This window comes from Argopecten irradians, chromosome 10 (assembly GCF_041381155.1).
Source record: "Argopecten irradians isolate NY chromosome 10, Ai_NY, whole genome shotgun sequence".
NCBI classification, from domain to species: domain Eukaryota; kingdom Metazoa; phylum Mollusca; class Bivalvia; order Pectinida; family Pectinidae; genus Argopecten; species Argopecten irradians.
The window spans coordinates 20,154,502-20,171,167 of record NC_091143.1 but is presented as its reverse complement, the minus strand read 5'-3'; the positions used below and the strand labels follow the sequence as shown (position 1 = coordinate 20,171,167).

At 32.9% G+C, this 16,666-nt stretch overlaps 1 long non-coding RNA gene across 1 annotated transcript in view; it reads right to left on the bottom strand.

Annotated features, from left to right (window-relative positions):
* Positions 1-15,626, bottom strand: part of LOC138332759 (uncharacterized) — a 60,080-nt gene extending 44,454 nt beyond the window's left edge. Inside the window, exon 1 of the long non-coding RNA XR_011209866.1 lies at positions 15,512-15,626. This is a non-coding gene — a long non-coding RNA (uncharacterized lncRNA). The remainder of the gene's footprint in view (positions 1-15,511) is intronic.
* Between the last annotated feature and the right edge of the window lie 1,040 nt (positions 15,627-16,666).

Genomic DNA, 16,666 nt, shown 5'->3' with positions numbered 1-16,666 from the left:
GATAAACTGGATCAATAAAAACAGGAAGTCTTAAAACCTTACCATACGAGAGAAAGTACCACTATCAAGGAATTTTGAAAATACATATAAGGCATTAAGTTGATTTAGTAGTGTAGAAATTGTTATTAAAAATTATCTTTGTGTCTTAATTATATCCTTGGACGTATATTACTACAAAAGGTTTAACTGAATTCAATGTCGTGATACAAACGCATCAATCATTGAACAAATATCACGTAAATGTATCCTCAACACCTAACTAAACCAATCGTATTATCGTCAGCACTACTAATGGAATAGAATGTCTAAAGATACGAGAACAAACCGAAAGTAAACAAAGTGTCGTTGGTTTTGTTTGCAGCCATTCAGTACGTGAAACGTATGATACTGCATGAAGACACCAGCCGGCGTGATATAGACCTGTTCGTAATACAAATGCACAATTTCCGATCTCTGAATTAACATAACTCGACTGCAAAATACAATTTAGAAGGTGTTACAAATCAATAGGAGATATTAATTGTATTTTTATGTATTTTTATATTTTCATCGTTTGTTTAGCAAGCTTTTCATATTCAGCCTGGTAACTGTTAGCAGATTGACCGAGACTCAAAAGGGAGTTGAGCTTGTACAATAATCTCATAAGATACATGTGTTACCAATATTGTCGAGTATGACAATTTATAGTAATTGTTAGCAGCTAACAGTTAAACTATCACAGTAATAATGTAAATCGTCATATTTTCTAAAATTGTGTTCTGATGGCCATTTACATGTTTATATTAGATAATCCATGGACAGTAAAATATACATTGTTCTATGCAGGTGTTACATATTGATTTCACTATCCCAATTAATACCATTTCTTTCTTAAGAACATGATATCATTGTTAATAGTTATGTTTAATCTAGATAAAAGTTTCATTATAAATGTTTACACAACACCTTCCTTATAATTACTTTTAATGTTCTTTTGATTTGATAAACATTTAATGTCGAGCCAGTTCATTGCATCACAATAGTTTATAACTTTATGCATTGGGGAAAAGTATTTAATATAATTTTTCGTATTCCTTTTCCGATGATTGAATTTGAACGCAACTTATGCGGGAACTCATCTTTAAAATAAGTGCAATAAACTTAAATGTTTATTGACAGATTATAACTAACGTTGTCTTAACGGTTAAAGATAATTCAAACACTCCTCACCATTATGAATTGTGTTTCGAACGGTTACTCTCTTACTTTTTTGGAAGACTGCGGTAAGTTCGTGTTTTGTTGAAACCCCTGGTAGAATGAATGCCAAAACTTCACAATGCAAAGCAAATGTGAACTTTAGAAAACGTCCTTAGATACATTATACGAATCAATTGTTTGATATATGCAGTTAAAATAAACTTTTTTTATCCTTTCGTTATCTTAGTAGTTTCAATATCAAAGGCATGTTATCATATTCAAACTGAATTTAAAAATAAAAATTTAAAAAATTGTATAATTGACATTCGTTAGTGTTGTAATTATTTCGGAGAGTGCATCTTTACTAGTGCGTGTGTGTGGCTGGACGATACGATTTTATAGTGCAGTTGAAATATGTTATTCTATGGATACTGCGTAATTGGCGGTAAAATCACATTATCAACTTAACGAGTTAGTATTCACACGCCTTACAAAATTATCAAATGATAGTCACTGACCTTTGATAGGCGTGAGAACCCATAGATCATCCTGATACAAAATTAAGACAACGACAATTAATCTTTATTTAACACTATGTACAAACTACACCGACCCGCTCCTTTTTCACTAATAATCATAATAATATTTTTATTTTTTATTTTATTGCAATCAGTTTCAACCAGTTTCGGAAAATGTTTCTTTATAATGTCCATTGTGAACATGATGTTTTGAATGCTGTTTTTGTGTTTACTAACTTATGCTATAAAAACTAACAAATGCTCAAATGCTAGTAGAAGTAACTATACAATAATACTAAGTAAAAACTGTTTTTCAGATTTTATGGCTTTTCGTATATCCTGGTCTACTGCCCAAATTGTTACAAACACAGTCTTAGGCATGGCTGGATATAACTTTATATTCCATTTCTGTTGAATGATACAAATCAATTATCATTGAACAGTGTTTCCTTGCCGTACGTAAACGTCTTGTCGTACCATGATATTACTTATAGGTCGACACGTATATCAGATGTATATTTAGATACTTTCTATTTTGCAATTGCGACAAAGAAATCTATACATCACTGGTTGTATATAGTTACGTTATCAGCGTACTAAAAGCATTTGCTAATGTAGAGTCGAGGAATCTAATCATTTAACCAAGAATGATGTCCTCACAAATAGCTTGCTATAGAATTATTCTCCATAGGTGTCTTTGCATTGATTGATTGGTTGATTCGTTCGTTCATTCATATGTATGTGCTATTGCACACGGTATTGTATATGTTATTTATATATGGAAAGGGACTTTATAGTTAAGCCTAGTACGCAATGCCTATTGTCATAATCTCAGATAATAAAATGTCATTCATTCATTCATTCATTAATGTAAGCGATTATTTAAATATTGTTATTGATATTTTTCTTCAGCAAACAATACACAGTTTAAAATACAACCTACACTTAATCCTAAACCTTCGAGTCGGAGAGACCGTAGAGAGGAAGTTGCTCTCTCTCGGCTCCGAACTGGACACACATATTTTACACATCCCTATCTATTGAGAGGGGGGATCCTCCTACATGCAATGCATGTGATTCTCCTCTCACTCTGGAGCATGTTTTATTGCATTGTATTGATTTTAAACACATACGTGATAAGTATTATGTCCCCGATATGTACACTTTGTTCCATGCAGTGAGACATAATCGTATTTTCAACTATCTAAAAGAGATCGGCATTTTTTTACAAAAAACGTTTTCTCATCTTATCTTATATTCATATCAACGCAACACTCGTCGTTTCATCAACATTGTGCATGAGTTTTCTCATGTGTTTTAACCAAAACTATTTTATCTTATGTAACACTTTTTATTAAATCAACATTTACAATTTTGTTTTAGTTTTTACTTGCCTTTTTCTTATCCTGATCTTTAAGATACAGTCCTTGTTTATATCCTAATACTAATGCCTGCCTTTAAGTTGGCCCTTAATGACCATAGTTGTCGATGAGCCAGAAGTGATACAGAAAATAGTCCCGTCCATTCATTAACGCTATGACGTATCAATCTCGACTTTGATGTAGATATAGCAAAATTCTGAGTCGGTATAGGAGATTTCAGAAAAGATGGCGATGACGTCACACAAAGGTACATCCGGGCGCTCAAAGGTACAACTCCTATATCTGTACACATAAACATTGAGGGAACACAGCCGCTTGCGATGTTTGTTTACATTTTATTGTAATAAATAGTACGACAATCCGAGAACTATTGCATTATTTACATTTCGAAAAGTGTAAATAAAAATAGTTTACAATAATTTACAATTTTAAACATATGGTATTCATATATTTTACTCTGTTTATACTCCATTTTCGTCCACCACGAGAAAACACGGTCGCCATTACGTATAAACATTGACAGATATATTGCAAATATCAACTTGAAATTACAAATTAAATTCAAAGTCCCCCAAAATATAATTATAAGCAATTACTGTTTTCGAAGGGTTTCTTGATAAAACACCTTACGATGTGTGATTAGTACAAAATTAAACATTTGCTTTCGTAGATTACCCCAAGCCCACGGCAGCCATTACAGTACAAACGGGAACCCGAATTTCGTCCGTTTTCAGTGTCATAAAATTACGTATTCTGGTTAATATTTTTGTCATCAATTTTGGGATTTAGTTTATAACATACAAATGAGTCAGTTTGTAGGTTTATTATATCATATTTAAAAAGAAACCTTTGAGTATTTAGGATTCCCGAAGCCGTGCGCAATGTATTCTGGTCGGCATTTACTTACAGTACTACGATCTGTAATTTATATCAATTTAAATGAAGTCTACCTATAATATGTATTCAAATTATATAAAATTAATACCATTTCAATTGGAGACTTAACACAGCAGTCCATGGCATAAAAGCGACTGAAAATGAAATATTAAAAAAGGAAATATGCAGCATGAAATCTGAACGATTTCACCATATATTATTTTTCGAGATCGGCAGCCATACGTGTACGTGTAACACAGTAGTTGATACAAGGGCATTCCATTAAAACAACATGTACATATTAAATAACGAAATATATATATCTTAAACAAGTACTTTTTTAGATAAAAGTGTTGGTAATCATTCATATGATTTATTTCCCCAACAATGCTGTGGCCTGCGGTGATCTACCAGCGATGAAGCCATACACGAGCGGCCGTGGTCTGGTCAGGTGGTTCACGTTTTGTTTATATCATATCGTGTTGTGAACAGCTTTTTCATGTTTAACAGAAACATGATACATTGAAATAAATCATTTATTCATAAACACCTTTTTCACAACCTCAATTTATACGTATGAACAAAATCGGGTACGTGTGATGGCCCGGCAGCGCTTCGATAGGTGGCTTCGACACTAAATCTACACTTGTTATATTTAGCAATAAACAAATGAAAATATAAAAATGTTAACATCCGTAACCTGTGAAACAATAAGACACCATTTCAAAATCAGAATTTGCAAGTATGAAAGTGTAAACTTTTGTCAAAGTATCGATTATGAAGCATACTTGAAGCCATACTGTGTTTGTACCTTTGAGGACCCGGATGTAAACTTTCTGTGACGTCACGCCATCTTTTCTGAAATCTCCTATTGTAACTTTTATGAAAATAACTAGATTAATGTTAACATCTTAAATAATGCCGTTTTTTTCAAGTTTTCAAAAATCATTCTAAATAATCAGACAATATAACCTCTAATGATCAAACACCGGTAGAAGTACATCTCACCAACATAGGAATGAGTGGAATACTTCTACTATTCATATGTACGTAATCATTTTACTGGACAAAACAATGCCAAGCAGGTAGGACTAATAAGAACAATCATACATTTCATAGCAGCCGTATTCCGCCGTTTTTGCATATGAAAGAGTTGCCGACCTTCCGAGTAAATATCCATTGTGACGCCAATAGTTTGTGTTCGAAATACGTTCTTTTCTGAAATGTATGACGTTCCAGATGACTTTACATTCAATACCTATACACATTGGCAGATAACTTTAACAGAAAAATAAAGAATATTCAGGACACAACAGATTTTGCTGTAGAAACCTCTATTTTGGATATGATTTAATATCAGACAAATTTTTTATCGAAGATAGGTACACGTACTAAGCATTGTGATAAATAACACACGATTTTCGTTTACTGTAATGTTGGCAACCACAAGGATTTCTTGCGTGCAAAGAACATTTCGTTTCAGAAAAAACTCGCGTTCTGAGACAAAAATATAAGTGTCGCTTAAACGTTCTGTCATTGTATATTGTTGTTATCGCGAGATTACGATACATCTTGAATATAAAGATGACAGTTAACGAATTCCGAACTTTGACAAACGATCTCATAGACCGGAATTCCATATCGTTATTGAACGGTGAGTTGCGTGACTTGAATGACTCAGATAAAAAAAAATATATATATATATATATTGTGGTTGACAACAAAAATTATTGCATCCTTTCACCCGTTCTGCAAAATTCATCAAATGTCGAGTTTAAAGCGTAAGAATATTTAAAACTTCATAAAGCAAAATAAGCATCATAAATTGACGTCCATAGCTTCACGGTTAGTGTGTTCTGCAGACATACGAAAGTAGTGTGTTATTTTTATCATTTGTCAACCACACAGTTATTCGCGTGTTAGATACGCAGATTGCCATTGGAAATGACAGTAAAATGATTGTAAAGACAATTACATAAATATACGTAATTCTTACTTATTAATAACCTTTCGAAGACGTATGATTAAGATTTTGATGTCAGTATATACATCTTTCGAAACAAACTTGACATGACCTGAACATTTCTGTCTCGATCTGTCGATAATGTTGTGACTTGACATCCTGGTATCGAAAGTGTAAAGCAAAATGCATGGCTACCAGCAGGAATAAATCCATGACACTCTGTCAAAATGTCGGAAATGTCTTTAGGCCTAGGTAGACGCTGGTACCCAAGCAGGAATTTGTGAAAAATTACAACATCCATCAACATATGCAATATACATTCTGTTTGAAATTACATTGTAGGCCATTCAAAAAAGCTGACTAGTAATTGAATTTGGTGCTACATTGTAAGGGCGACAGATATACAATACTCTGGATTTAACTACCAACGGAAGTCCGAATGCACCTTTTATAGCAGAGGACATCCATGCGTAAAACTGATAATGTTTATTTACCAATTTGGTCAGTGTTAGTTGATCAATGTGTTAATTGAACTGCGTGAAATTTAAAGAGGTTGGTGTTATCAATTAACATTATCTTAGCATATATGAATTATAGCCATTGTGACATTGATTAATTGCCCTTGGTCTGAGTTTGTTGTGTGTATGACAGAAATGAGTTACTAAGCTAATGCCGTTTATGGACTGCCTCCTATGTTTGCAGTGTGTTGTGAGTGATGAGAGCATTTTAGCTAGAAAGACTGCAGTATATTTCTATTGTAACTCCTTTAATAGTTTAACTTCTGCCCATTTTATAGTGGTTTGCGACATAAGCATTACTGTGTATGTGTGTGGCGGCATTCACTATTCATTCATTTGTTCATCCTTCATATTTCATGCGTTATTATAACCATCTTTCTTTCCAACCATACAGCACTGAAGGCATTTAAGAAGATGCACAATAGAGAACCAATATATCCTATATCATTTTAAACACTATTTTATGAGTTGTCACATATAGACCATTTTCTAAGAAATAGACCAGGGTTGAGAGTATAGTAACCCATTGTGATCAAGAACCCCATGTGAAATATTATGCACATTGTATATCAGGTGTTAATGGTCTAAGCGAGAAAAAGTTTGATAACCACCTGATTTATATTGTAAGTTATGTTTGAAGGATGAAAGTTATGTTTGAGGGATGAAAGTTATGTTTGAAGGATGAAGCGATTCATATAAATCATCTGAAATTAATAAACCCGACCGTCGCTGTTCCTAAGCCCGTGTTGAGAAGGAGAGTGTTGGAATCTAAATGTTGTCTTTAAATATTTAATCAATCAACCACCCAATTGATATTAGGTTATTAGCATGTTTCTATACAGGACGATTAGAGTAGAATTCCACATAACTCAATACATCGGTCTTGGAACCGCATGTTAAAAAAAGACATCTAATTTGAGGAAAACCACAGATCAATCAAAAAAGTAAGGAGTATCGTTTCTTTGAGATAAAATCATTTTACACAATTAGGCAACGATTTAACATATTTAGATCACTTAAATAATGTCAAACGTTTTTGAACTGACATGTCATTTTTCAATAATTTTCTAAATAAATCTAGTAAACCTCAATCTTTATCAGAGATTTTGCAGCAAGTTGACCTACATATTTCAGTTGCAACACATTTTGCGAAGAAGAAATAATCGCCACAGTGGATTTTTATAGACATTTGACATGTTCTCTAAGCAATGCCAGTGTCATTCTGTTCAACGTTCTCATACCAGAGCCGCAGCAAAACGATTTACTAAATTTACCAGAATCCATTTCAACAATGTTCCAAAACAAAATATAGTAGTCATGTGGTCGATAGGCAATAAAACCGATTCTATACAGACTGATTCAGTCCTTCCCGACACATTTCTGCCGCTAATTTTGTAATAGAAATAAAAGTTTTCAAAGCCGTTATCAACCCTAAAGCGTTTTTCACACTTGATTACAACTGAACGAAACAATCTTCTGGAGGAAATTAAAACGGGTCTATCTTCTCAGTGGAGTTACTGTGTGTTCAATGAATTTAACAGTACGATTTACATATAATAATTGAAATAAGGATACAGGTCACTGTGAACAATACGCAATCGATACTATTTTGTCCTCCATGGTAACAAACATGATTAATTCCTATCCCTTTTTGTTAGTCGCGACAGTTTACAGAGAACGTTTGACAAATAGCCAATTGACCGCTCTAGGTTCATGAATCGGAGCCGGTTCTCTCTTCCACTACACAGATAATGTCGAAAACTCACTACAACATGAGACATTAATTACATTTCCATTCTCACTGAATTTACGCTATTTGACCTCTCCGCCAAAACATTTGTTTCAGACATTAAGCTTGAAACACATCACATGTTTTTTTCTTCTTTTAAAATCCTGTTTACAGAAATGACAAACGTTGTGTGTTATAAATGAATAATTGTTAATGGCGATAGAAGTACTGATTTGCGGTGTCTTACTGTTGCGTTCCGAAACGGTAAAATTTGAACTATGATGGGTTTGGTATATCTATGCTAATAGATATTGGCATAAATGTATTATTTTTTTTATTCAATTTTGAATTCGAGCTTCGAAACAAATCGCAAATACATTGAAACTTCAAATCCCTGCGAAATAAAATTAAAAGCACATTACAGTATACTCACGATAATGTGTTGAATAAATCCTTACCCATTACTGTAAAAATGGTGTCAAAAAGGGTTACAAATAGACACAACAAAACACTGACAATTTCGTTAATCATAGTTCACTATATATATGTTTCATTATTGTTTGTCTCTTTTGAATGAGTGAGAAGATGATAAATATGAATTTCAAGAATCCTAAATTTAGCAACAAAGATGGGGAAACCTAAAATACATTCTATATGTCGATTTTTTCGCCTATTCACTCTTATACATGTAAAACAAAATCGATTTTATCATACGTCAAAAATCCATCTTTAATATGGTAACTATACGTCAAAAATCCATCTTTGATATGGTAACGTGTTTTGAATTGCATCAAATGCAAACATGTATTGTTAATGGATATTTTTCATTACATCTGTAGATTAAAGTTACAACAATACTTTAACACTATAGCCCTGAAATAGCAGAATGACAGGGGCCAAACACACTCAATATATGGAATTCGTAAAATTCAGTAAAAATACGTTATGCATTCCTTACCATGTCTTCGAGTACTCGGATCATCAAAATGGTTTAATAACCCGATGTAATTAAAAAAATAGTGACATCAATGTTTGATTAATTTATTTAGATTTAGACGGTAACACGTAAATGCATTATTTAAATACACTTAATCCTTAAAACGGATACGTTATGTTATCACTACATCTAGATCTTCTAACGGTTTATGCACGCCCTAAATCGGGATATATACTAATTAGATTTTGACGGAAGTATTTTGTCTAAATTGATAAGGTTTATCGACTGCAGAATTCTATGATATACGATATTTTGGACCAACAGCTGTTGATGGTAATATCGCAGGAACGTGGACGGATCGTCACGCCGTTTGACAGCCCGTCAAACCTAGTGAAGGTGCGTGCTGAATTCTTCATATATATTCTTTGATATTTCATAAAGTCACTCACAGACTTATAGCCAATATAGTCAATATTAAAATGTTCTGTTCTGACTTATGCCATACCTTCTTATTGTTTTCTATGTATACGCACAGACCCGTTATATTGGATTTATTATTTACTGCATTTTAACGGCAGAATGCAAAATATAATTTAATACAATAAAAGTTGCTGGTTTTTCTTGAGCAATCTCTTTGGTCTGTTTGTTCACAAATTCAAAGCGAAATTAATAAGTTTTCCCTCAATTTATTATGAACATGTCAATAAATGGCACAACAATTTTTTAAAAACTCATATTAGATAGCGTCTGAAGCACATATATAAGCACACTACACAACATATAAGTTAAATGTTCATCTTACTACATTGTATATACTTATGTATATTTTCTATTTCAATTGTGAGAAATGATATGATGGACTCCAAAAGACAAACAAACATAATTTTTACGAGTTTTATAATGATTATATTGTTATTTGATTCAAAACGCACAGGTAATTACATTTGTAGAAAAAGTGGAGTTGGAACAACGTTTTAGTACAAAGAGCATTGTCTGAGAACCGCTCCATACTGTACACTATAGTCTACGATCTCTATCAAACGCCCTTACATACATGTAGCCAAGGTCCAACACTGTCAGGTTTAGGAGGTAGAAGATAGCCATAGTATCTGGATAACAATTACGGACCTGCGTTCAGTACCTGGCAACTACCGCACATGGAATTCGACGAATTCGAGACAAAGAGATGGATGGATTGAAGTAATATGTCAGGACATCTTAATCAATTAAAATACAGATGAACAACATTTATTCGAACTCGTATTACTCGTCGACTCTTAATATTTGGAAGTAGTTTGTTTTTCACTTAATTGTGTTTGTGCGTCCATACAGTAACAATTGTCCAAATAGACTACGTACTTCAAGATGACGACGAAAGTATTGAACATTCTATGACGACTGGTTGCGTGGTGTACTATGGTATCATGTTCATCATCATTTCACATTCCATTCTTCATGTCGAACTGTTCCATGCATTATAAGACGGGAGTACTTAATCTGGGAATCAAGGGATCCAGTCTATTCAAACCCCATCAGAGAAACAGATGTTACACAAAGAAGTTAAAAGAGAATGGGGAGATTGCATAACACTTCCAAAAAATATTAAAAATAGTAATGTTGATACACCAAACTCCTCATTTCTTGATATCTAGAATCTATACAGCGCAACACGTTATGGATAATAGCTATAGTATGAAGCCTCCGATACATATCAGCATATGTTTTAACGAAATACCTCAGAAGAGTATTCATTATTTCAAACTAATTAAATCAAGGAATAGATAAATTATATCAAATCATTTTACGGGTTTGTGTTACTGTGTTTACGTGTAATTGTTTTGGCTAGGAGGGGCTGTCTATTTTTGGCAGCATAAGTTGTTTTCCCGTCTGTTGCTTTCAGGTGTAGCATAATTGGAACATGAGATAACATTGATTATATTCTCTATGATAAGAATACTAAAATAATTCAAAATTTAAGAACAAAGCCTGCTTATTTCTCGTTTATAACAAATCAGATATAAGAAAGCAAAAACGATATTCTGACTCAGCTACCTATTCTGATTAGTTACAACGGCGACAACTCAATGAAGATAGAAAAGAAAGATCATAATGTTTATATCCAACAAAGATGAATTAGTGAATGGGTTTGTCTGCCAGGGAGGCCACACAATGTGTTTAGATATTACACACGTAATATAGTATAGACTACATCTTCAGTGGCATTCGCTTGATAGTTACTACGTATGTACAGTGCTGCGTACCCAAGCGTACATTAAACATTATGAGATTTACTAAATTGTTTTCTAAGAGCAATATAAATGTTATGACCTTGGAGAATTTCCTATAACAATGCCATCCCATTGTTTATCATTCACAATGCAGTCATGATGTTTTATTCTCCACTACACCCTTACGGATACTAATGCTTAAGATCTCGTTTTATGTTATGCTAACGCATCAAAAGTTTGAAGTAGCTTAAAACAGAAAGCCTCATAGGAAAATAAATGCTTGTAATTGATTTCACTTTATCTCACTCTGAACGAGTTTTATTTGAAATCTACATGTCTGACACATTGTATCAATCACCATTGTTTCTAGACAGTCAAATCACACGGTGATACCAAATTATGTCTATTTTACTTTAAATTGTAGATGAGTTCGTAAACCAAATCTTCATGTGTGAAGGGAATCATTCTGAAATGGTGTCCAGACAAGGAAGTGTACAAATAACATATCCTGCTGCCAAGCCGAGAAATGTAAAACAAAACTTTGAAGTAATGAATATCCATTAAACCAACACAGCATTACTAACGATACAAACACATATAAGTTTTTCTTTGTTTTCATGCCAATTTGGGTTTCCGATTGGCCGATTTATTTTCGTCATACCATAATGAAAAAAAATCGAGAATTGCGCGAAATCACGACGTTATCGTAACGTCATAATAGAAATATTGACGTTGCGTATTGATATTTGGACAAGCAAGGAATCTTTTCTTTCCGACGAAATTAAAACGTAGGAATATCAATTCTTAAATATAAAGAACAACTGAAGACTCAACAAAAAGTGTTTTCATAGCCGAGTAGTCATTTCATACGTCATGTGGTGTTGACATTGGCCATTTGGGACCAACAAAATGGTCCAATTAAGCATTCGCCATTATACAGAGGTGGTCACTAAGACAGGTTTTACCCTTATAAACCAAACAATTGTGAGCCACCAACAAGAGGAAAGGTAAAGTCGGGTACAAGTTGAAGCTGAGACGGTGAACGATAAGCGATTTGTCTTAAGCGGTATAAGAATGCGAAATCCATACGATTTTCTGAGGTGTATATTTCATGTTGTCCCTAAAACGAAAATTCTGTGCTGGTAAGCCGTCTATAGTTTCAGCACTTTGGATTCTTATAATATTCCATGAATAGTTTCGTCGTGTGTGTTTTCCCCAAAGCGCATGCTATAGTCGTTAACAGTAGACAAACGAATATTTAAAGTCGAGTCAACACGTTATTGTGTGGAACGCACCTTAATTGTGAGAGAAAAAACAATCTTTCTTAATACAAAGATGTATTTGTTATACATGTTTAACATTATATGTAAGTAACATATTTCAGGATATTGTAAACAATACAATTATTCATAATTTTGCACGGATTTAACTGATTTGTTTTTATAGTTCACCTGAACAATTTTTCTTTACGTCATTAGTTTCTATAAACATTAAACTACAGCAAAAGCGAACGATTGATATTTCACATATATATATAATTATACTTGTGTTATCTCACTGTGAGATATACATCATCCCTTGTCTGTTATAACTATATCGAACTTAAAATGATGACAAGGGGGATATCTTGTTTTCTATGTCAGTTCAGAAATTTATATATAAAAATTCAAAATTAAATGGAAAAAAAAGACATAATGGCCTACGATCTGATCAAATACAAATGTCGTTAATCGCTATTTCTTTATTCAAACAGCAAGTATTTGTTGAAATTGTGATAACTAACATTTGTCCAAAAGGTAAGTCATGTTTTTAGTTAATCAGAAACATGCATTAGGTCATATGACTAATCCATTAGCAAATCGTGTTGTAAGGTAACGATCAGACATGCTTTTAGTTTCGTATTTTAATTAGAATCAGCTGTTCGGTTTGCCGTTTTATTAGCTCTATTTATCAAAATCTGTAACATCAATCAGACTTTATTACAAAAACAAATACAAATGGTGTTGTAAACAAATGTTTCACAAGTTTAAACGACCCAACCCGATACGCTTGAAAACACTGACCAAATTGCCGTAGAGGGATCTAATTGCACGCCTCGCTCAAACACATGCACTCTCATGCTGTTGCTTTAAATCTTATCGGGATGACGCTGCGAGATAGAAAACTTTTGAGAGAAGATGGCAGACTTATCACACACCTGTAGCTTATGTAACAATAACGTTGTTTCGTTCAAATGAATCAAATTAGTACGTTACCATAGTTTAAACGCTATTAAATGTACTTGCATTTAAAGCAAACCTGGGCTCAGGTTTCATTAACATTCATTAACGTACGAAATTTTCTAAATCACGTATTATCCATAGTTAAGCATTAAAGCAAGTTAAGAAACGTTCGCTAATTTGCGTTAAGTAAATGTATACATTTTCAGGTACACGTAAGTAGTGATGATGGCTTGTCATACAATATGACTTATTCACTTTAGATACGGCTGCTTTAGGTTAGGTTAAAAACAATGCATGCTTATCATAGTGTTCAAAATGTAGGGACAAAAACAAAATATTTTCTTTCTGGTTGTAAAATAAAACATGAAGAACTTACATAATAATATTTATGCAATAAAGCTTTCTGCTCGTATTTAGATCAGAAGATCAAGATTTTGTTTCTGGATTTGCGTTATCTTTCTGGTTTTTTTTTGTTGTTTGTTAAATGTACATATGTAATATTTTGATCGTTCCGGTTACAAGTGCCAATACTAAGGGACAAATCTTTCACTAGGACAAACGGATCATATTCCCCGACCAGACGTGTATAGGTATATGCGATAATGAAATAAAAAATACGATTTTTGATGTCATTAGCCATCATCGTAAAAGATGGTGAATACACCAATAACGGATCCATCGACTCTCATCCAACTGCATTAGAATGAAGAAAATTTAATAAAATATCAAATTCAATTTACGGGGGTTTTAAAAGGATGGTGTATATATATAGGTTCGCATTTTTGAAGATAACATTATAATGAGTAACAAGAAACATAAACCACGTCATATTACTGCCGATAATAATTAATCGCTGATTTGTTGAATTGTGGGTTTTTTTAAATTAAAAAAAATTAAAGAGCGAATATTAACCGAAAAAAGAAATGAACAGATTTGGAACAACATTTCCAAATAAACCGAGATATTGATGGTACGCTGTTGGACTAATACTTACAGATTACCACGGTTTACATAATCAGTGACTTTTAGAAGTACGTGTTTATAGGATCGAGTCTAAATGAAATAATCATTACTATATCTCCGCCAAATACATAACTTTTTTTTGCAATTCCTTTGAAGGAATTTTGTTTATTTCAACATGGATGTAATGAATTCAATTTTTGTGTATTGGTGCGTGAGATATTACCCGATATCGGATCATACCACCGCAACAGATCACACAAGGGTTGTCATTGTTCCACACGGATGCTTCAATACTAACGTACGGAGGTCCCATAAATTTAATTGAATTCACTTTTTTCTGCACGGGTATCCATGTCATTAAACACATAAGTAGTGTCAGAATAACCTGAAATGCATATTAATCAAAATATTTATGTCTCTGTGACGAAGGTTATCTTTTAACACGTGAATATCGCGTGATTCAATATTGGGTGTGTGTAAATTTCAAGCCGGTTGCAAAACAGGAAAATACGACAAATGTACCAATAGTAAAAGATTTGAAATGTTTATGTTATAAGATAAAAATACTCTTTAAAGTAAAACGTAACAGCTTCTGTTTTCTTTTTTAATTAAAGATTCATATCTAAAAATTATCTTTGTTTGCCTTTGTAAGAATAATATGAAGTTTGATCCTTTAATTATGTTTAAAACTTACACTAATAGAAACTTCACGTTTATTTCTTTTAGCATGAGCAAAATATGAACATGTATTGCAGTACGGAATTTAACACTTATAACATGCATTGAAAGCTGAAGCTCCGAAACGCTCACATGAAAGTACATTGAAAGTATTTAAATAAAGTAATTGAATTAGCTTACCACTTAAATTTTAGATGTTTAAGATTATCGAATTAGATATAGTTTGTTACATAAAAAATATCATTTTTCGTGGTTTATGTTTTTAACGTAAATTCATTCTCTCTGAAATAGATTGTTAAAATTGAATTAAAGATGACTTACCTCACTAGTTGTACATTTGTGGCACCAGATAGCAGGTCACCAACTCGCCTATATATGTACCACAGCCGGTCGGTATCGGACTAATACACAAGGCTATGGTTTCGCAGTGTGGAGGTCAAGAGAAGAAAACAACAATTGTTTTTGTCGTTCTATTTATATACAACATCTGCAGTCAATCAGAAAATCATATTTACTGCTCGATTAAACACTAAGGTGAATTATGACTTTTAGCTTCGCTAAAAGTGAAAGTGGTTTTTACGATATCAAAAGCAGAAAAGGAAAATGATATATATGGCATGTAATGTTGCGTTGCTGTAGCAGTGTACCCGTTTCCGATGTTATCCTGACTCGAGGGTATTGATTAACGGTCGGGTATCATCAAGGCTCGCTGGTGATGGAAAATAGAGTGGCAGGTACCAGCATCTTACACAAAGCACCACTGAATACCAATAATTGGACACTTTTTTTTACAAAAGATAACATTTTGTATTTTTTATTTCGTTTCGTTTTTGACGTTCGGTGATGAATTCAAAAGTACCTTTAAAGAAGAAATATTGTTAGCTATTGTAAGAGCAGCATTATACGTGTTAGAAGAATGTCGCTAGATTTATGATAAATTGCCACATTCACACACGTCCTTTGAAGTGGCATAGTCTCATAACTATTTCATTGTACCGGTAAATATATTTACAAAACTACAAAAAGTAGACCAGGATTACACAAAGAATAATTGCGTATTATTGAAATTCGATATTGCTTACGAATAATAAAATTAAGTGCATAATTTTTTATGCAATTTTTATTTTGAAATATTACTGTTAAAACAAAAATAACTTTCTGAAACGTGATATATCTGTATCTGATGACTTGCAACTGCTTAAAATTTAAAAGTTCAACTTAGCCTGTTGTTTCACTGTGTTGTCGATAATGTTGTGGATACTACATCGACGTTTTCTTTTGTTTAAAAATATAATCAATAGACGACACATCAAATGTATGATACATTATCCCATCAGGATTTAGCCAAATACAAATAAAATTTGGCTTTGATATTGTTATAGGTAAATGTTCCATGATAGTTTCGAATTAAAACGCTACAGAAATGTCTACTTATGGATGCAAACAACATGTATGCATGATTATCATGAAATAATA